At 44.7% G+C, this 21077-nt stretch overlaps 1 pseudogene; it reads left to right on the forward strand.

Annotated features, from left to right (window-relative positions):
* The first annotated feature begins 19330 nt into the window (after positions 1-19330).
* LOC118581916 lies at positions 19331-20409 on the forward strand (annotated as a pseudogene).
* The last annotated feature ends 668 nt before the right edge of the window (positions 20410-21077 follow it).

The raw sequence follows: 21077 nt of genomic DNA on the forward strand, positions 1-21077 counted from the left end.
AAGCTGGCTTTAGAGATGGAATTGGCTCACTCCTTCTCTAAACCCAGGCATATTACTAAAATAAAAGGTTAAGAGATTTTTATGTCCCAAATCAGAAGAGCCCTCTGATGGGACAGAAAAAAAAAAACAGTATTTTTATTTAAAGCAGGTTGATTATAAATGCGATCTCTTTCTAAAGAAGAAAAGGGGATATGATATAGATATAATAGGATGAAAGGGTAGATTAAGGAACTTCTAAAGAGCAACAACTTGTTTAAAATGTTTTACATTGGTATAGATTTTAGTCTATTGATACAAACTTAAAGTTAATTTTGTTATACTGTGTGTATATTTCTACTTGTGTTTAAGGTATTATGTTTGTATAGCTCATTTAAAATTGTAATGGATAATTAAAAATAGATTAATAATTAGTCATCTGTGATAATCATACTCGTAGCCATGTTAGTTAAGTCTTCTAGGTATACACAGAGATATATTCAGATAATCTTCAAATACTTCAAAGACTTACAGAATATGGCATTTAAAATATTTTTAAAATTTAGGCTTTCTGGACTGTGAGACATGTCTGCTCCTGGCAACACTGATTTATTTCAGAGAGGAGGATGGGCATTGAAGACACTTCATATCTTATTTTCACCTTGGCAAAAATAGCCATTTGGTTGAGAAACTGTTCTTGCCTGGACTGCTTGATCGACTGGACATACAGGACCCATAGAAAGGTGACCACTGAACTTTGCTTGACAAAATGGTCCTTCAGGTTCCTGCTTCACAGAGGAAACTGCCAGACATTCTACAGGACACTAACAAAAGTGACCAAGAAACTCTAGCCCTGTGGGCTGAAGACAAATGCCCCAACTTTACAAAGGAACATTAGGTGACTGTCCAGGCTGCCAGCTGTCTCTGTCTACCCTGCAAGACTCCCAAAAGTTGCTTACATCCTTCTCAGGTAATATTATATCCTTCTGAGGTCTTTGATGTGGTTGAAAACTAGATAGTTATAATTTCCTCAGTTATGATAAAAGATAAGTTAGATATAAAACCTTAGACTCACAAATATAAGATAGATAGGATATCTTCATTAATAATGTAACTGTAATTGTTTTGTTATATGTAATTTTAATATGTAAAAGTTAAAACCTTCCTAAAAAAAAAAAGAAAAGGGGAAGTGCTGTGGATATCGCTCTATATAAATAAAGTGCTGATTGGCCAGTGGCCAGGCAGGAAGTATAGGCGGGACAAGGAGAGAGGAGAATTCTGGGAAGTGGAAGGCAAAGGCTGAGAGATACTGCCAGCCACCACCATGACAAGAAAGAGATAAGGTACTGGTAAGCCTCAAGCCATGTGGTAAAGTATAGATTAATAGAAATGGGTTAATTTAAGATAAAAGAAGTAGATAACAAGAAGCCTGCCATGGCCATACAGTTTATAAGTAATATAAGTGTGTTTACTTGGTTGGGTCTGAGTGACTGTGGGACTAGTGGGTGAGAGAGATTAGTCCTGACTGTGGGCCAGGCAGGAAAACTCTAACTACATCACACTTTACACCTGCTGTTCTTAGACATCATGGAAGGTGTAACCTATGTCTACTCTTACAGTTAATGTGACAAGAAAATATACATAAACCAAATCTGTAGACATCCCAGGACTTTCCCATTGTTCCAAAGCTGGTGGATTTTAGAATCAAAATTCAAGTTTACATCTCCTTGAGTGCAAAGGGTATAAATGTGACTTTGTTACACAAATGTGTGTTGACAGAGCAGTTTGATGTTTCTGTGTGATAATTCCCATCTGCACCTCAAGTATCCTGAGGATTTGGGGAAGCAGACATTATTTGTTGAGTTAAATGTGTTACTTGAAAAATTATCTGGTGCTCTTTTTGCATTATTTTCTCTCTCCACATATATGCCACCTATGAAATATTGGTTTATCTTTAAGCCATGAACGTAATTCTTCTGTTTTAGTTGTTCTTCAGATCTCTGTGAACAGACACGTGACAAGGAGAAATCTGAGGGAGGAAGGATATAATTCTGGTTTTAATTCAAGGGGATCATTCCACCACAGTGGGGAAGTCAGGCAGCAGATGGGTAAGGCATGGGGACAAGAGCAGAAGGTTTGGTGGCCACATTTCATCTGCAGGCAGGAAGCAGAGTGTGAACAGGAAGTGGGGCTGGGCAATACAGCCTCAAGGCCAGGCACCATTGGCCCACTTCCTCCAAGAGGCATCATCTCCTAAGACATGCACAACCTTTTCATACAGCGCCACCAGCTGGGGAGTATGTGTTGAAACACATGAGCCTGGGGAGGGCATTCTATGTGCCAACTATAACAGTTTGCTATTTTGATCAAGGAATTACACATAAATAATGTTAATAATGACTCAGGACATTAATAGTCTCAGACATTGGTAAGAGGGCTCCACTGAGGGACACAGAACTATGGAAAATCATGTGGTTTCTTTTTGAGGAATGATGACATTGTAAATGTTTACATGGGTGAGTAAAGATGGCAGAAGGCAGGTAAAAAAAAACAGACATGATTTAAAAAGTGAAGAAAAGATTCTTCTTATTAAATATACAGAGAAATTTAAAGATGATATAGCCCATTCAGGATTACTCCACACAATGAGATTTTGTCTGTTGTTGTTTTAATTTTATTTTTAGTTATGTGTGTGTGTCTATGTTAGTGTGGGGGTATGTGCATGTGAGTATGGCTATAGGTGTGGGATTCCCCGCGCTGGAGTTACAGGCAGTTGTGAACTACTTGATGTGGCCAGAGGACCACTGATCTCTCCAGTCCACACAATAGATCTATCTGTCTGTCTGTCTACCAATCTGTATATTCCCTTTTATGTACATTACTTCTGTACGTTAAACACATAATTAACAGTATCTTTCAGAGAAGAGAAGGTCTGTAGCTAGAAGGCTGATGCTGGGACAGGAGGTGCTTGCTATTCCTGCAGAAGCTCAATTCTATGAGGCACAGCACAGGGTGAAAGGCCAGTGCCGTGGAGGAAACAGGTGGGTTCTTGCTCTGCCCTGGCTAGCCAGCAGGGGGCAGATAAGAGCTGATGCAAACCTCTGGTGGGGAAGTCTGTGCCATCTGGGTCTCACACTTCAGGCTCACCACTTTAGTCAGAGTCATGCTGTTACAGGCTCTGCTGCCCACTCTGCTGTCACTGGGAGGACACCCAGAATGGAAGGAGATGCCTAGTAAGGGGATGGGCAAGGAGGACTTGGAAAGATGGTACCTCTCTGAACACTCAGTTCTGACTGTAGCACTGTGCTGGCTCTGGGCCATCCCAGCCTATGACCATCCTGCCCTGGGACCCAGTGCTAAGACTTGCTGAAGAGCACAGAGGCAATTCCTGCAGTGTGAGCAGGACCCAGTCCCATGGTCTGTGAGGAGCTTCAAGCTTGAGAAGGAGTCTGTCTCTGTTGGCAGTTACTTCGTTCACTTGCTCCTGCTCCCTGTCAGGAAGCCAGGCCAGTGAGAAAGGGCCCAGCACTGGTCTACTCTGCCACCACTACTCATCTTGCTGAAAGTGCCAAGCACGTAACACATGGCTCACCCTTCTATGGGAAACTTTGCAGGAAGCCCCTGTGAGTAGGAGGGTTGGCTGCTCTTCTTGAACCCAAATTCATCTCAAGCCACAGGCCAAAGAACACCAGCAGAAAGGTCACCCACGCTGCAGTCTGAATGCTTTGTTCCTATCAAATGGAGCAGAACTGATGGTGGGGACCAGGCTCTTCGACTCCCACTGCCTGTGACCACCGAGAGCCCGGTGCGTCTTGTGCATATATTCTGCCTCTTCCAGGTATGGGTCTTGATATATCTTCTCTCTCACTGTGGCCCAAGAAACACTGCCAGCCCAGAGGTGCCATTTTGTTCACAGAGCCAGCCCTCCCAGGGAGAGCTGTCCATGCTCTCACAGTCTGAGAACATTCCTTACTTGGAGGTCAGGATAAGCCAAGACCTGGTTTCCCATCCTTGTCCTCCCTTACCCACACTTTCCAGTCTCCTTTTGGGATTGAGGTTGTAGTCGATTTATAATGAGGGCAGTGAGCGCTGGGTGTGGTGATGCACGCTTTTAACCCCAGCACTGGTGAGGCAGAGGCAGGCTGATCTCTGAGAATTTGAGGCCAGCCTGGTCTACATAGTGAGTTCCAGGCTAGCAAAGGCTATGTAGTGATACTCTGTCTCAAATAAAAAATATTCATAATGAGAGGGAAGTCAGGTGATAAGCCTGAGACGTGCATGCGCTCCCACACACGTGTGTGTGTGTGTGTGTGTGTGTGTGTGTGTGTGTGTGTGTGTAACTAGCATGGCTAGAAGTGGGTGTTTTCTCTAGAGTCTCTCAATTTTCTCTGCTACCTGAACCCAAAGGCAAGCTTGAGAACACCTATGCGACACTTCCTTCTGTCCATCGCTCATCTGTGTGGCTACTCTGGTAGCAAGGCCTAGGTTGAGCTGGCTGCCATCAATGACTTCAGGGCATTTCATTAACTGAATGTGCCACAACTCCCCAGACATGATCCTGCAGCTTGATGCAGAGTTGAATGATGTGTGGTGATCAGGAGTGCAAGAGCATGGCATCAGATATGAAGAAAATTCAGACAGGCAGGCCTTACTCAGAGGCAGTACCTGTGCTGTGCTTCTGGGCCACTCAGTGGGGGAACACAACAGACAAGGAAACCTCCTCTATCAGACTGGAGCCTCTGATCCACCTCAAACATCATAGTGTCTGAATATTTTAGGTTTATCCTTACCCATGGCAAGCCTCCCTTGTCCAGGGAGCCGTGGGAGAGAGATTATGATGAACACCAACACAGACATCACTGTTGTGGAATAATCTTCTTGTCCACTGTAAAGATTTGTCACTGTAGCCAGGCAGGAAGTATAGGCGGGGTGACCAAACTGAGGATGCTGGGAAGGAGAATGGAGGAGTTGGCGTCACCAGTCAGACTCAGAGGAAGCAAGATGAGAATGCTGAACTGAGAAAAGCCACATGGCTAAACATAGGTAAGAATTATGGATTACTTTACATGTAAGAGCTAGTTAGTAACAAGCCTGAGCCACTGGCTGAGCATTTATAAGTAATATAAGCCTCTGTGTGGTAATTTGGGAAGTGGCTTCTGGGTATTTGGGAGCTGCTGGCAGGACAGAAACTTCTGTCTACACATCATCAGAGACAGGTGGACAGTGAGGGTTAGCCCTCTCAGGAATCTCAGCCTATGGCTAAGCATCTTTCCAGGCCATGGCCTGATACTCAAGTAGAGAATATTAAAAAAAAAAATAACTGGAACTTGAGAGATGACTTGGGAGTAAAGAGTACTTCCTGTTCTTCCAGAGGACTCAAGTTCCATTGCCAGGGTCCATATTGGGAGTTTTATAACAGCCTATAACTACAGTACCAGGGGACTTCTGGCCTCCATGAGTACACATACACATGTGTCATACACACATTCACAGAAATGAATTAAATAGAAACATTACTTGCAGGGGTCATATAGAGATGAACTGTCTACTGCTGTCTGGAATTCTTTTTTAAAAAATATATTTATTTATTAATTTTTTTTCATACCAACCCTGGTTCCCCCTCCCTCCCCTTCTCCCACCTCCTCACCTCCCTCCCACTCTACTCCCATCCACTCCTCAGAGTGGGTAAGGCCTCCCATGGTAGTCAACAAAGTCTAGCATACCAAGTTGAAGGAGACTTTAGCCCCTCCCCATTGTATCAAGGCTGAGCAAGGTATCCCACCACAGGGAATGGGCTCCAAAAAGTCAGTTCATGCACTTGGGATAAGTCCTGGTCCTGCTGCCAGGGACCCCACAAACAGATCAAGCCACACAACTGTCACCCACATTCAATGGGCCTAGTTTGGTCCCATGCAGATTCCCGAGCTGTCAGTCCAGAGTCAGTGACCTCCAACTAGCATGGGTCAGCTGTCTCTGTGGGTTTCCCATCATGATCTTGACTCCCCCTTCTTCTCCTTCCCCTTCTCCTCTTCCTCCTTCCTCCTCCTCCTCCTCCTCCTCTTCCTCTTCCTCCTCCTTCTTGAATACCAAATGTGGTTTATTGAAGGAGGGAGGAGGTCTTAAATACAGGCTTACAGCACAATGGGAGAACCCCAGAGGGCAGAAGTTTGCTTCTGATGTTATGTTTTTGTTTTTGTTTTTTTTTTTTGAGCTGAGGATCGAACCCTGGGCCTTGTGCTTGCTAGGCAAGCACTCTACCACTGAGCTAACTCCCCAACCCCACTTCTGATGTTTTACAATCTTACATCTAAGTTGTTAATGTCCCAATATGCTGGATACACAGACAAGGAACTTCCCTTAAGCATTCAGGAGTGTGGAATCTCACAGGGAGTTAGCATAGGGAAGATATCAAGGTCAAGGTCAGCAAGCAAGGTAACAGTTACCTAAAACGGGGGCCAGGGACCTACAGGTACCCCCTTTTACTAAAAAATGAGCTTCTGACTTAGGTTGCATGGGTCGTCAGCAGGTCACTTTACCCGTCATGGAGACACCTGTCTAGGCCACACAGTTGTTGTCTTAGGTTGGTGAGTGCCTCCCAGATATTACCAGTCTCTGAATACTCATTATCATACAGGCTCAATTGTGTGAGAGCTGCAGAGTTAACTGTTGCCAAAGATCTCTAAGTGGCACTGGGCTTGCAATCTGTGTGTTCGACATGGAAAAGACCAACAGAGTCTTAACCCACCCATAGCCGGTAGGCTAAAGGCAACTGAGCCATTCCCTTCCTTAACTAGCCTTACTGCAAATTGGAGTCCTTGTAAGATGGTATCCTGAAAGCAAATGGAACTTGAGTTTGTAAATTTATAACTTTCAAAGCCAATTGAAATGTATATAACTATCAATTTAAATTTGTCATGCTACTGTTAATAAATGGAGGTCAGTGATCTTCAGTGTTATCCTTAATCTCCTAGGTGTCTGGGTAACATGTTCTCAAACATACTTGAAAAAGCAGTTACCATACATTACCTTCTGGAGAGTCCAACCACATGGCTGCAAGTTCCTAGGCTTACACTAATGCTTGCCAAAGCTGGCCCTATTGGGCATCAGGAAGGGGAGAGTTTTTCACAAAGGCCCAGTGGGTTTCTGCTGTGTTGGGCTTCAGATGCAGCTGGAATTCTTTTTATTAGCCAGGGCCTGGAGTTTCTCTTTGGCTCCTTCCAGCCTTCTAGCCATCTTTGGTATTTAGCTTCCCACCTTCTCTCCTGCTGTTCCTCTTGCTTCTGTCTCGGCTTCTCTGCAGAATTTTCCAGTTGCCTCTCATTACCGTCACTATCACCACAGATGCCATCACTGGGCATCTGTGCTGCCTCTTTGCTGCTGGCTCCTGCTGTGGCTGCCAGGACAGTGCCTGTTCCTGCCTCTAGTCACCTCCACAGCACCACTACCTCTGTGCTTCTGATCTTGCTGCTACCTGCTGTAGTTGGAGACCTTCTCTCCAGGTGCCACCAAGCCCTGTTAGTCCAACAACCCACTTGTAAAATAAACACACAGACTCTTATATTATTTAAACTGCATGGCCATTAGCTCAGGCCTACCATTGTCTAGCTCTTACTCTTATATTTAGCCCATTTCTATTAATCTATACTTTGCCATGTGGCTCATGACTTATCAGTACCTTATTTCTTTCTTGTCATGGCAGCGGCTGGCCGTGTCTCTCCCTCTGCCTTCCACTTCCCCAAATTCTCTTCTCTGCTTGTCCCACCTATACTTCCTGCCTGGCTACTGGCCAATCAACATTTTATTTATACAGAGTGATATCCGCAGCAACCTGCTGTTGCTTCTTTCTTTGTGTTACCAGCTTGGTCTTCTCTAATGGTGGGTATCAAAGTGAACAAGAGGAAGCAGTTAAGAGCACCAGCTGTTCATGGCTGGTCACTCTGATGCCCTCTTCCGGCCCCTACAGGTACTGCGTGCATGTGGTGCACAGATATCCGTGCAGGCAAAACACCAGACTTGTAAAATTAATTAGCTAATTAATTTTTAAAAGGAACACTCAAGAGAAGCCTAATTTGGCCTAATGTTGCATCACCAGAGGGAACAGCACAGGAGGACAGCACATAGAATGTCAGCCTGTTTAAACACCCTGTGTTCTCACAGCAGACCTTGTGATTGCGTGACAATGAAGATCTGTGTTTACATCAGTCTTGACACTGTTCTGTTTACATCATTCACAACAGCTGTCCTGATAGGTCACTGGGGCCTGAGCCCCTCCCTCTGGCCTCAGTGGAAATGGTTTCAGAGGAAGTTCAGCATAAGCTCTTTGACCGAGTTGTATCTGGAATGACAACTTTGGGAGCTGGAGCTGTGGTAAGACTGCACACACACACACACACACACACACACACACAGACAAGAAAAGCCAGAATAGATGAACTAGATAGTCTCAGACCTGAAAGCCTCTCTGCTCCGATAGGCTCATCATTGGCCTTTGCCTACTGGTGGCTGTGTTCACACTTTGGGTTTCCGTGTGGTTCATTGCTGTGGATATCTGTATAAATGAAATGCTGACTGGCCAGTAGCTAGGCAGGAAGTATAGGCAGGACAAGCAGAGAAGAGAATTCTGGGAAGTGGAAAGCTGAGGCAGAGAGATGTTGCCAGTCACCACCATGAGAAGATGTTAAGATACCAGTAAGCCACAAGCCATGTGGCAAGGTATAGATTTATAGAAATGGGTTGATTTAAGATATAAGAACAGTTAGCAAGAAGCCTGCCTGCCATGGCCATACAGTTTATAAGTAATATAAGTCTCTGTGTGTTTACTTGCTTGGGTCTGAGGGCCACGGGAGCTGGGCAGGAACAGGATAACTTCAGATACAAATGGCACCCAATGGCTCGAGTTTCCACCTTAAACCTGAGAATACTTAATAAGCAATTCTAAACAGAGCCAAAAATAGGAGCCAAAACCAGGTTCCTGCTTCATGTGTCATATGGTGGGTAGATGCCAACATGCGGGCTTGAGCTACTCTATGGAGGGTTCATGACACGTGGGTTTGACCTATTCCCGCCAAGTTACACAGATGGCTCTGCAAGCCATGCAACATGGTGCATGGTGGATTTAGCCTTTACTAGTTAAAAAAAAAAGAAGAAGGTTTCTGGGCTACATGCTGCTTTGATAGAAGCATAGACCCACTGTTCCTGAGAGTTGATGGCTCCCAGAGCTGGCGGTAATATGTACCACTGTCATATTGGGAAGCTGAGGTGGGTGGAGCCAGAAGCCACAGAGTCATTTCAGTCTTAGAATGCTGCAGTTTAAAACAATAGATTCATGATAAGAAAGATTCAGATGGAACAAGACTTTAAATGCTTTACAATGTGTGTAAAAATGTACATAGGCTTGGAAGAGAGAGAAAAAGGAATACATACAGTTATATTAAAAAATACACAGTTTTAAAAAATAAAGTCTTTAAAGAGACAGTAAAATTAATATAAAAAATAAGCCATGTAAAGATGGATATTACACAGAGAATCTGGATTGTGTTGTCTTTGGGATTTTTAACTGCAGAGAGACATTTGATTTTAAAGGCAGATGAGTTAAACCAATATGTATATTTTAAAGGTAACTTGACTTCAAAATTTGATCTAAGGATAGGTTGCTTTGGAAAGGAGGCTTTGCTTTTGTTTCCATAGAAATCCAGAGGCTATGGATTTATTTCAGATTAAGATACATCAAGTTTGACCAGTCAAGACCCCATGAAAAGTCTCTGATGACACCATGGCCCACATGATCTAACATCCAGAATGGTTTCAAGGCAACTGACTCAGATGATACACCCTCATGGACTACTCCACAGTCCTAAAATTTTCTTTGTGTCCCTATAAGATACAGTGCCCCTCCTCCAGTAGGAAGTAGTAAGAAAAACTACACCCAAATTCTCAAATATACCAAGCTGGCTTTGGAGATGGAATTGGCTCACTCTTTCTCTAAACCCAGACATATTGCTAAAAGACAAGATTAAGAGATTCTTGTGTCCCAAATCAGAAGAGCCCTCTGGTGTGGGACAGAAAAAAACAAATATTTTTATTTAAAACAGGTTGATTATAAATACAATCTCTTTCTAAAGAAGAAAAGGGGATAGTTTAGATATACTAGGATGAAAGGGTAGATTAATGAACCTACTTTTGAAGAGCAACAACTAGCTTGAAATGTTTTACATTGGTATAGATTTTATTGGTACAAGTTTAAACTTAATTTTGTTATATATATATATATATATATATATATATATATATATATATATATATATATATATATTTCTATTCTCGTTTGAGATATGTTTATGTAACTCATTTAGATTGTAATGGATAATTAAGAAATACAGATTAGGGTTGGAGATTTAGCTCAGTGGTAGAGCGCTTGCCTAGCAAGCACAAGGTCCTGGGTTCGATCCTCAGCTCAGAAAAAAAAGAAATACAGATTAATAATTAATCTTCTATGATAGTCAAACTTGTATCATGTTAAGTTTTCAGATAGATAGGTAATCTTCAAACACTTCAAAGTCCTACAGAATATGGCATTTAAAATGTTTTAAAAATTTAGACTTTCTGGACAGTGAGACATGTCTGCTCCTGGCAGCACCGATTTACTTCAGAGAGAGGGATGGGCATTGAAGACACTCCATATGGAGTTTATCTTCACTTTGGCAAAAATAGCCATCTGGGCAATAAATTGTTCTTGCCTGGACTGCTTGATCAACTGGACATGCAGGACCCATAGGAAGGTGACCACTGAACTTTCTTGGCAAAATGGTCTTTCAGGTTTCTGCTTTGCAGAGGAAACTGCCAGACATTCTACAGGACACAGAGAAGTGAGTGAGAGACTCTAGCCCTGTGGGCTGAAGACAGATGCCCAAACTTTACAAAGGAACTTTAGATGACTGTCCAGGCTGCCAGCTGTCTCTGTCTACTGTCACAAGACTCCCGAAAGTTGCTTGCATCCTTCTTTCATTTCTCAGATAATAGTATATCCTCTGAGGTCTTTGATGTAGTTGAAGACTAGATAGTTATAATTTTCCTTAGTTATGCTAAAAGATAAGTTAGATATGAAACCTTAGACTCACAAATATAGGATAGATAGGATATCTTCTTTAATTTTGCCAAATACAAATAGACTAGATATTATAAATAGACTAGATATTGTAACTATAATTCTTTCTTGATAATTGTTTTGTTTTTTAATTTTTTAATTTTTTTCCCCAGAGCTGAGGACTGAACCCCAGGGCCTTGCACTTGCTAGGCAAGTGCTCTACCACTGAGCTAAATCCCCAGCCCCTTGTTTTGTTATATGTAATTTTACTAGGTTAAAACTTTCCTTTTTGAAAAAAAAAAGAAAAGGGAAAGTGCTGTGGATATGGCTCTGTCTGAGTAAAAGGCTGACTGGCCAGTAGCCAGGCAGGAAGTATAGGCAGGACAAACAGAGAAGAGAATTCTGGGAAGTGGAAGGCTGAGGCAAAGAGATGTTGCCAGGCACCACCATGAGAAGATACCAGTAAAACACGAGCCATGTGGCAAGGTATAGATTTATAGAAATGGGTTGGTTTAAGATATAAGAACAGTTAGCAAGAAGCCTGCCATGACCATACAGTTTATAAGTAATATAAGTCTCTGTGTGTTTACTCGGTTGAGTCTGAGTGGCTTTGGAACTGGTGGGTGAGAGAGATTTGTCCTGACCCTGGGCCAGGCAGGACCAGGAAAATGCTAGCTACAGTTCATCCTTTTCTGCCAACATTCAACAGGTGAATTCTTCAGGCATGCGGAGATTCAGTGCTTGAACCCATCCAATTTTCTAGGTGGCAAACTCAAAAGCTGATGCCCAGCAAAGGAAGCCACAGGGTAAGGAAGTAACCTACAGACTAAGTGGAGATACTTGAAAATACCAAGCTTGATAAGGGGCTAATATCTACAGTGCAGGGTGATGCCACACATCCTATTAAGATATGCAGAGAAGTGCTCAGTGGTTAAGAGCCCTGGATGCTCTCACAGAGAATCTTAGTTCACCTCTCAGCTCCCACATGGTAGCTCACAACCATCAGCAACTCCAGTTCCAGGGGATCCAGTTCCCTCTTCTGGTCTCTACAGGCACCAGGCATGTAAGTGATACACAGACATGCATATAGGCAAGACACCCACACACATAAAACAAACAAAGTTTAAAAGGTATGCAAAGAAAGCTGGACTCAGTGGCACACATCTGCAATCCCAGAATCCAGGTGAGCTTGATGCCACCCTTGACTACATAGCGAGATCTTGTCTACAACAAAACAAAACAACAAAAATTCTAAACAGTAAAATACATTTAGAGCTACAGAAAACATTTACTACAAGCATTACATTAAAAATATCCATAGGCTTAGGGGCTGGAGAGAAGTCTCAGAACACATTGTTGCACTTACAGAGGACCTGAGCTCACTTTGCAGTCCCCATGTCAGGTACCTCATAATTGCCTTTAATTCCAGCTCTAGGGCTTCAGATGCCCTCTTCTGGCCTCCATGGGCACTGCACATATGTGGTGCACATAAACACATGTAAGCATCACAGATCCCCTGGAACCCAAGTTGCAGGTGTTTGTGAGCTGCATTATGGGTGCTGGGAACCAAACCCGGTTTCTCTGCAAGAGCAGTGTGGTGATTTGAATAGGCTCCATAGGCTCACGTATTTGAAGACTTGGTCCCCAGTTGTTGGTGTTGTTTGGGGGATGTTATGGGGAGGTGTGGCCTTGCTGAAGGAAATAAGCCACTGCTCAGAGTTTATGGTCTCATTTTACTTCCAGTTACCTCTCTCTGTCTCCACATCATGGCTGAAAATGGGATTTTTCAGCTTCTTGGTCCTCTCACCTTGCCAGCCACTTGCTGCTATGCTGTCCTGCCATGGACTCTTATCCCTCTGGACCCATAAGTCAAAATAAATGATTTCTTCCATAAGTTGCTTTGGTCATGGTGTTTTATCACAATAAAAGAAAAGTAATAACAGTATATGCAAAATTACAAGCAGTAAATGTCAATTAACCCTTGAGCCATCCCTCCAGTCACCAAGTCTAGGTGTTACATTTATGTGGCAATACTGATATCTAACCTCTCTTGGATGAGTCATTTCCTAGCATAAAGCCCACAAGACACTCTGTTAGGATGATGTCATTAATGGAGAAATGAACAGAAAGGTGGGTGGCACTTTCCCAAGGTATTACACCATGCTACGGAGAAACAGATTTATGGACTTTTCACTCCCACAGGCCTCTGAGTGTGTTGTAGAAGGGAGTCAGTGGGGGTGAATTTTGTTCTGGCACAATCTACACTTCCTAAAGCAAGAAGAAAAGCAGGAACCAGGCACAAGGTCCTGTGTGTACCCACCTTAAGATCTGAGATAGGTCTGACCCAATTCAAAGCATGATCAAAGTCCAGATCGTGCTTCTTCTCATTACTTGCCCTGTGTGCAGAGGTTCCATTGTCCCTGGAACTGAGGAGAAAGGGCCACCAGCCAAACGATTATCACTGTCTCCATCTGAGACCATCGTCAGAGGTAGGTAGGGAGCAAGGTCCTGGATTGTGAGCCTGTAGAAACTGTGTTTGGGGGTAGCTTAAACTAGTGCTTCTCAACCTTCCTAATGTTGGAACCTTTTAGTACAGCTCCTCATATTGTGACCCCCAACCATAAAATTAATTTCATTGCTACTTCATAACTGTGCTTTTGCTACTGTTATGAATCATAATGTAAAGATCAGATATGCAGGATGGTAAAGGAGTTGAGAAACAAGAGCATTTCTGGGTGTCACAGCAAGATGGTATACTCAAGGTAGATGAGATCTTAGTCTACTTTATCAATGTCAAACTCAGAGAAGTTGGTAAACATGCCATGTCCATGTAAGAGAATGACATTTTGTTAGAAGACCCTCTCTGAAATATTTAGAAAGGAGAGCGATAAATTAAATGGACTCTTTCTTTGTGACACTTCCATGCATACATAAAACTGTACCTTGTTCTTTTTATTTTTGAGTCAATCTCACTATGTAGCCCTGGCTGTCCTGAAAGTTGCTATGTAGACCAGTCTGGCCTCAAACTCATAGAGATCTGCCTGCCTCTGCCTCCTGAGTGCTGCGATTGAAGGTGTGTGCCACCATGCCTGCCATGCATCTTGCTCTTTTAATGTATTTATTTTTTGAGATCTATTTATTATTATTATTTTTTTTATGTCTATGAGTGTTCAGCCTGCATGTATGTCTGTGCACCACGTGCATGTAGAGCCTGTGAAGTCAGAAGAAGGACCTAGATCCCCTGGAACTGGAGTTACTGTAGTTGTGAGTGGTTATGTGGGTGCTGGCACACCTGGGTCCTCTGAAAGAGCAGCCAGTGCTCTTAACCACTGTGGTATCTCTCCCTGTACCTTGTTCATAATCTCCTCAGTGCTCTCTCCACCCACCCTCCCCCCTTTGCTAGTCTCCTCCTCCCTCTGAAGACATACTTCACCTGTCTCCACATTACCTTCCCTTGTTCCTCTCTCCCCTTCCTGCAGAACTCTTCCTCCCCTTTAGAGCCCCCCTCTACTTTATATCACACACACACACACACACACACACACACACACACACACACAGAGAGAGAGAGAGAGAGAGAGAGAACATAGTTGATATTCTGTGTATAAGAGGTAATGTTTAGTCTTCCTGCCCTCTGTTACTCTCTTGTGTTCCCACTCCCTTCCCATTAGATCTCCCCCGCTTCATCACCTCCCTTCTACTTTCATACCATACATATAAACATTATATATTTATATACATATTATATACTATTATATTTATATTATATTACAATAAAAACACATATAATAATGTATCATTATGTTTATAGTATATACTATGTAAATATATATTTATAATAATAATTATTATTATTTTGGTGTTTTTTAGAGACAGGGTTTCTCTGTGTAGCCTTGGCTGTTCTGGGTCTCACTCTGTAGACCAGGCTGGCTTTGGACTCATAGAGATCTGCCTGCCTCTGCCTCCCAAGTGCTGGGATTAAAGGCATGTGCCACCACAGCCCGGCTATAAATATTATTTTTATAAATTGATAAATATATATGTTTAAACTGAGATCCTACATGTGAGGCAAAGTCTGTAATATTGCTGAGTTTGGTTTATGGCCTCCAGCTCCATCCATTTTCCTTCATATGACAGACTTCCATTCTTCCTGGCTGAGTAGAATTCTGCTGTGTCTGTGCGTCATATTTGCTTCCTCCATTCATTTAGTGAGCACCTAGGTTTTCCTCCATCCTGGTTGGCGCAGAGTAAATGTGGAAATTACAAGTGTCTCTGCAGGATGGTGGCTTCAATTGTTTCCAGGTATATACCCAGGAGTGATGCTCCTGGGTCATGTACTCATTCTCATTTAATTTTTTGAGGAACTCCACACTGACTCCCACAGTGGCGGGACTAGTTTACACTCCCACCAGCAATGGATAAGGGTCTCTCTTTACCCACATCATCACATTTGTAGTTTGTTTCCTTGGTGGTCGCCATTCTGACTGGGATGAGACAATATTGTAAAGCAATTGTAATTTGCATTTCTTTGGTGGCTAAAGATGATGTGATTGTCAGTCTCCATCGCCAACTGGATTGACTTTGGAATCACCTGGGAGACACAACTCTGGGCCTGTTTCTGAGGGAATTTCCTCAAAGATCTCACTGAGCAGGGAAGACTTACCTCGAGGCATCATGCCATGGACCAGGCACTTGAACTGGCTAAAAAAGGACAGAGGAGAAGGGAGCTGAACACAGCAATTATCTGCTCCTGACCCAGATGCCATGTGCCTGACCCAGATGCCATGTGGCCATCTGCATCATACTCCTGTAACCATGGCTACAGCAGCACCCTTTCCTTGACAAGATGGGCTGTACCCATCTTCCTTCCTTCCTTCCTTCCTTCCTTCCTTCCTTCCTTCCTTCCTTCCTCCCTCCTTCCCTCCCTCCCTCCCTCCCTCCCTCTCTCCCTTCTTTCTTCCTTCCTTCCTTCCTTCCTTCCTCCCTTCTTCCCTCCCTCCCTCCCTCCTTCCCTCCCTCCCTCCTTCCCTCCCTCCCTCCCTCCCTCCCTTCTTTCTTTCTTTCTTTCTTTCTTTCTTTCTTTCTTTCTTTCTTTCTTTCTTTCTTTCCGAGACAGTTTCTCTGTGTACCTTTGCCTGTCCTGGAACTCACTTTGTAGACCAGATTGACCTTGAACTCACAGAGATCCGCCTGCCTCTGCCTCCCGAGTGCTGGGATTACAGGTGTGCGCCACCACCCAGCAGCCCATCTTTTCTTGAGTTGCCTTTTTTGATGTTTTTGTGATAGTAATGAGAAAAGTAAAAAACACAAATGCAGAACATTTCTCCAAATATTTATAGGTTGTGTGCATTCTGTTTTTTTGAGAAATGCCCATTCAATTCATTTGATTTTGATTTCCCCCAAAACTGTCCATTTATTTTTTAATTAAGTCATTTTCCCCAGCCCAATCACAGTTTCTCCTTCCTCCTCTCCGCCCAGTCCCTCCCCACAACCTCCCCTCCCCACCATCCTCATCCTCCTTTCTCTACAGAAAAGGGCAGGCCTCTCATGTACATCAGCATCAGAGAGACTTCACCCAGCAACTGATGGAAACAGATGCAGAGACCCACAGCCAAACAGTAGGCAGGGTTTAGGGAACCCCAAACAGTAGGCAGAGTTTAGGGAACCCCGTGAAAGAGTGAGAGGAAGGATTGTGGCCAGAGGGGTCAAGGACACCACAAGAAAAACCTCAGAATCAACTAACCTGGGCCCATAGGGGCTCACAGAGACTAAACTGCCAACCAGAGAGCTTGCATGGGACTGATCTAGGCCCTCTGCATATGTTATACTCATTATTGTGATGTTTTAGGAGTTATTCCATTGTTAGATGCATGATTGGCAAAGACTTGTCTCCTATTCTGCAGGTCCCCTCTTTGCTCTAATTTTTTTCCTATTAGCTGTGCAGAGGTTCTTAATTTCATTCAGTTCTTGAAATTATTTCCAGTAATGCTGGAGTCATTTTCAGAAAGCTCCTGCCTATGCCTGCACCTATACCTCCACCTGCACCTGCCTGCACCTGCATCTGCCTGTGTCTGCACCTGCACCTCCACCTGCACCTGCACCTCCACCTGCACCTGCACCTCTACCTGCACCTCCACCTGCACCTCTACCTGCACCTCCACCTGCACCTGCGCCTCCACCTGCACCTGCCTGTGCCTGCACCTGCGCCTCCACCTGCACCTGCACCTCCACCTGCACCTGCCTGTGCCTGCACCTGCTCCTGCCTGTGCCTGCACCTGCACCTGCCTGTGCCTGCACCTCCACCTGCACATGCACCTCCACCTGCACCTGCCTGTGCCTGCACCTGATCCTGCCTGTGCCTGCACCTGCACCTGCACCTTCACCTGCCTGTACCTGCACCTGCTCCTGCCTGTGCCTGCACCTGCACTTGTCTGTGCCTGCACCAGCACCTGCCTGTGCCTGCACCTGCCTGTGCCTGCACCTGCACCTGTCTGTGCCTGCACCTGCACCTGCTTGCACCTGTACCTGCACTTGTCTGTGTCTGCACCTGCACCTGCCTGTGCCTGCACCTGCCTGTGCCTGCACCTGCACCTGTCTGTGCCTGCACCTGCTTGCACCTGTACCTGCACTTGTCTGTGTCTGCACCTGCACCTGCCTGTGCCTGCACCTGCACCTCCACCTGCACCTGCACCTCCACCTGCACCTGCCTGTGCCTGCACCTGCCTGTGCCTGCACCTGCTCCTGCCTGTGCCTGCACCTGCACCTTCACCTGCCTGTACCTGCACCTGCACCTGCCTGTGCCTGCACCTGCACCTGTCTGTGCCTGCACCTGCTTGCACCTGTACCTGCACTTGTCTGTGTCTGCACCTGCACCTGCCTGTGCCTGCACCTGCACCTGCCTGTGCCTGCACCTGCACCTCCACCTGCACATGCACCTCCACCTGCACCTGCACCTCCACCTGCACCTGCCTGTGCCTGCACCTGCACCTCCACCTGCACCTGCACCTGCCTGTGCCTGCACCTGCTCCTGCCTGTGCCTGCACCTGCACCTGTCTGTGCCTGCACCTGCTTGCACCTGTACCTGCACTTGTCTGTGTCTGCACCTGCACCTGCCTGTGCCTGCACCTGCACCTGTCTGTGCCTGCACCTGCACCTGCTTGCACCTGTACCTGCACTTGTCTGTGTCTGCACCTGCACCTGCCTGTGCCTGCACTTGCACCTGTCTGTGCCTGCACCTGCACCTGCTTGCACCTGTACCTGCACTTGTCTGTGTCTGCACCTGCACCTACCTGCACATGCCCTTGTGTGTGCCTGCACCTGCCTGTGCCTGCACCTGCACTTGTCTGTGCCTGCACCTGCAGCTGCACCTGCTTGGGCTTGCACCTGCACCTCTCTGTGCCTCCACCTGCACCTGCTTGCACCTGCACTTGTCTGTGCCTGCACCTGCACCTGCTTGCACATTCCCTTGCCTGGGCCTGCACCTGCCTGTGCCTGGGCCTGCACCTGCCTGTGCCTGCACCTGCACCTGCCTGGGTCTGCATTTTGAAGTAATATATCCCTATTATCCTCTAGTGATTTCAGATCTTTTTGTTAAAGTTTTTTTCTTGTTTAATTAAGTTAGAATACAAAGTACTGGACTTCATTATGTCACTTTCATGCATTCTACTTTATTCAATTTTCCTCTCTTCCCCTCAGCAACCCCTCTCCTTCCTGTGTCGGGCCTCCCTCTGGTTGGTTCACCTCTCTCACACAAGTTCTCTCCTCTTCTGTTGTCATGTTGCCTTAACTCTTCTTTCCCCTTCTTAAGATTTCTTCCTCCCATCTCATGGTCCTCTTACTAATCTTTACACACACACACACACACACACACACACACACACACACACCCGATTTTTAAAATCTAGAAACCACACAGAATACATTTTGAGACAGAGTCTCTCTATAATTATATCATTCCCTCCTTCCTTTTCCTTCCTCCAATCTCTCCCATGTACCTCGTTATATTCTTTCAAATTCACAGCTTCTGTCTTTTTCCTTATCTGTTGATATCTGTATCAGTGTTTATGCTGCTATAAATGATATAATGAACATATATAGGTGGGTGGTGGTGGTGCACGACTTTAATCCCAGCACTCAGGAGGCAGAGCCAGGCAGATCTCTGAGTTCGAGGCCAGCCTGGTCTACAGCGCGAGATCCAGGACAGGCTCCAAAACAACACAGAGAAACCCTGTCTCGAAAAAAAAAAAAAAAAAAAGAACGTGGCGAGGCAAGATGGTGGCGGCCAAGAGGAAGCGGCACGGGGGCTTGGAAGTTCAGGCAAAGAAGCCAAAAAGGAGCCGGAAAGAGACCGGGCAGCCAGCAAAGCCGGACGCTGTGGCAAAAGAGGTGGAGGAAGAAGACAGAGATCGCATTCCAGGTCCCGTCTGCAAGGGCAAATGGAAAAATAAAGAGCGGATCCTCATCTTTTCTTCCAGAGGAATAAATTTCAGAACAAGACACTTAATGCAAGACTTGAGAATGTTGATGCCTCATTCTAAAGCAGATACTAAAATGGACCGTAAAGATAAATTATTTGTGATAAACGAGGTCTGTGAAATGAAAAACTGCAACAAATGCATCTACTTTGAAGCTAGGAAAAAGCAGGATCTCTATATGTTGCTTTCAAATTCACCTCATGGGCCGTCTGCCAAATTCTTAGTTCAAAACATTCTACCCTGGCTGAACTGAAGATGACTGGAAGGTTCTCGCCCCCTTTTGTCTTTTGACCCTGCTTTTGATGAATTGGCACATTATGCTTTGTTTAAGGAACTCTTAATTCAGATCTTTAGTACACCACGGTATCATCCCAAGAGTCAGCCATTTGTGGACCACGTGTTTACATTCACCATTCTGGATAACAGGATATGGTTTCGGAACTTCCAGATTATAGAAGAAGATGCTGCTCTAGTGGAAATAGGACCCCATTTTGTCTTAAATCACATAAAGATTTTTTTTTCCAGGGAGGCTTTGGAGGACCAACTTTATATGAAAATCCTCATTACCAGTCTCCAAACATGTGTCGGCGTGGCATAAGGTCCATCACAGCTGCAAAGTACAGAGAGAAACAGCAAGTCAAAGATGTTCAGAAACTGTGGAAGAAAGAACCAAAGACTATTCTTCCACATGATCCCACTGCAGATGTCTTCAGTAGACCAGCAGAGGACAAACCAGTGGAAATACAGTGTGTGAAACCAGAGTCCAAAGTAGATCTGACAGCGAGAAAGAGAAGGATTTACAAAAGGCATCGGAAACTGCAGCAGAAGATGAACTGGGGAGTGCAAAGTGAATCAGTGGATAACTATCTTTTTTAGTTACTGGATATTTATTTTGTATTCCACATTAAATACTTTTAGTATCAAGAACCAGCTATGTTTTAAAAAATTAAAATCTTAAAGGCAGAAAAAAAAAAAAGAACATGGTCAGGTGTTGGTGGTGCACGCCTTTAATCCCAGCACTCGGGAGGCAGAGCCAGGTGGACCTCTGTGAGTTCGAGGCCAGCCTGGGCTACCAAGTGAGTTCCAGGAAAGGCGCAAAGCTACACAGAGAAACCCTGTCTTGAAAAACCAAAAAAGGAAAAAAAAAATATATTTCCAAGTATATATAAATAAAACCTGCTATGTATAATGTTACTTGAGTGTATGTTTCCAGGGCTGACCCTTCAGTATTAGATACCTAGTTGGTGCGCTCTTTCCTGGGGAAGACTATTTCTCCCATTCTTGGCATTTCTTAGTTGTAGTTCTTTGACCAGGATTGAGGCTCTGTGAGCTTCCTCCTGCTGTGTGGGCGTGTCTACTGATGCATCGTTGTTCAGGTCATGTTTGCCAGCCATGTTGGTAAGACTTCACGCCTGTAGTTTCCCTGATATTTCTAGGAGACACACTCTCACAGAAAACTCCCTGTTCCTCTGGCTGTTAAGTTCTTCCCAAACCCTCTTCTCAGATGGTTCCTGAGCCTTAGGTTCAAGGGCTGTGTTGTAGAA

The sequence above is a fragment of the Onychomys torridus genome, chromosome 4 (assembly GCF_903995425.1).
Source record: "Onychomys torridus chromosome 4, mOncTor1.1, whole genome shotgun sequence".
NCBI lineage: Eukaryota > Metazoa > Chordata > Mammalia > Rodentia > Cricetidae > Onychomys > Onychomys torridus.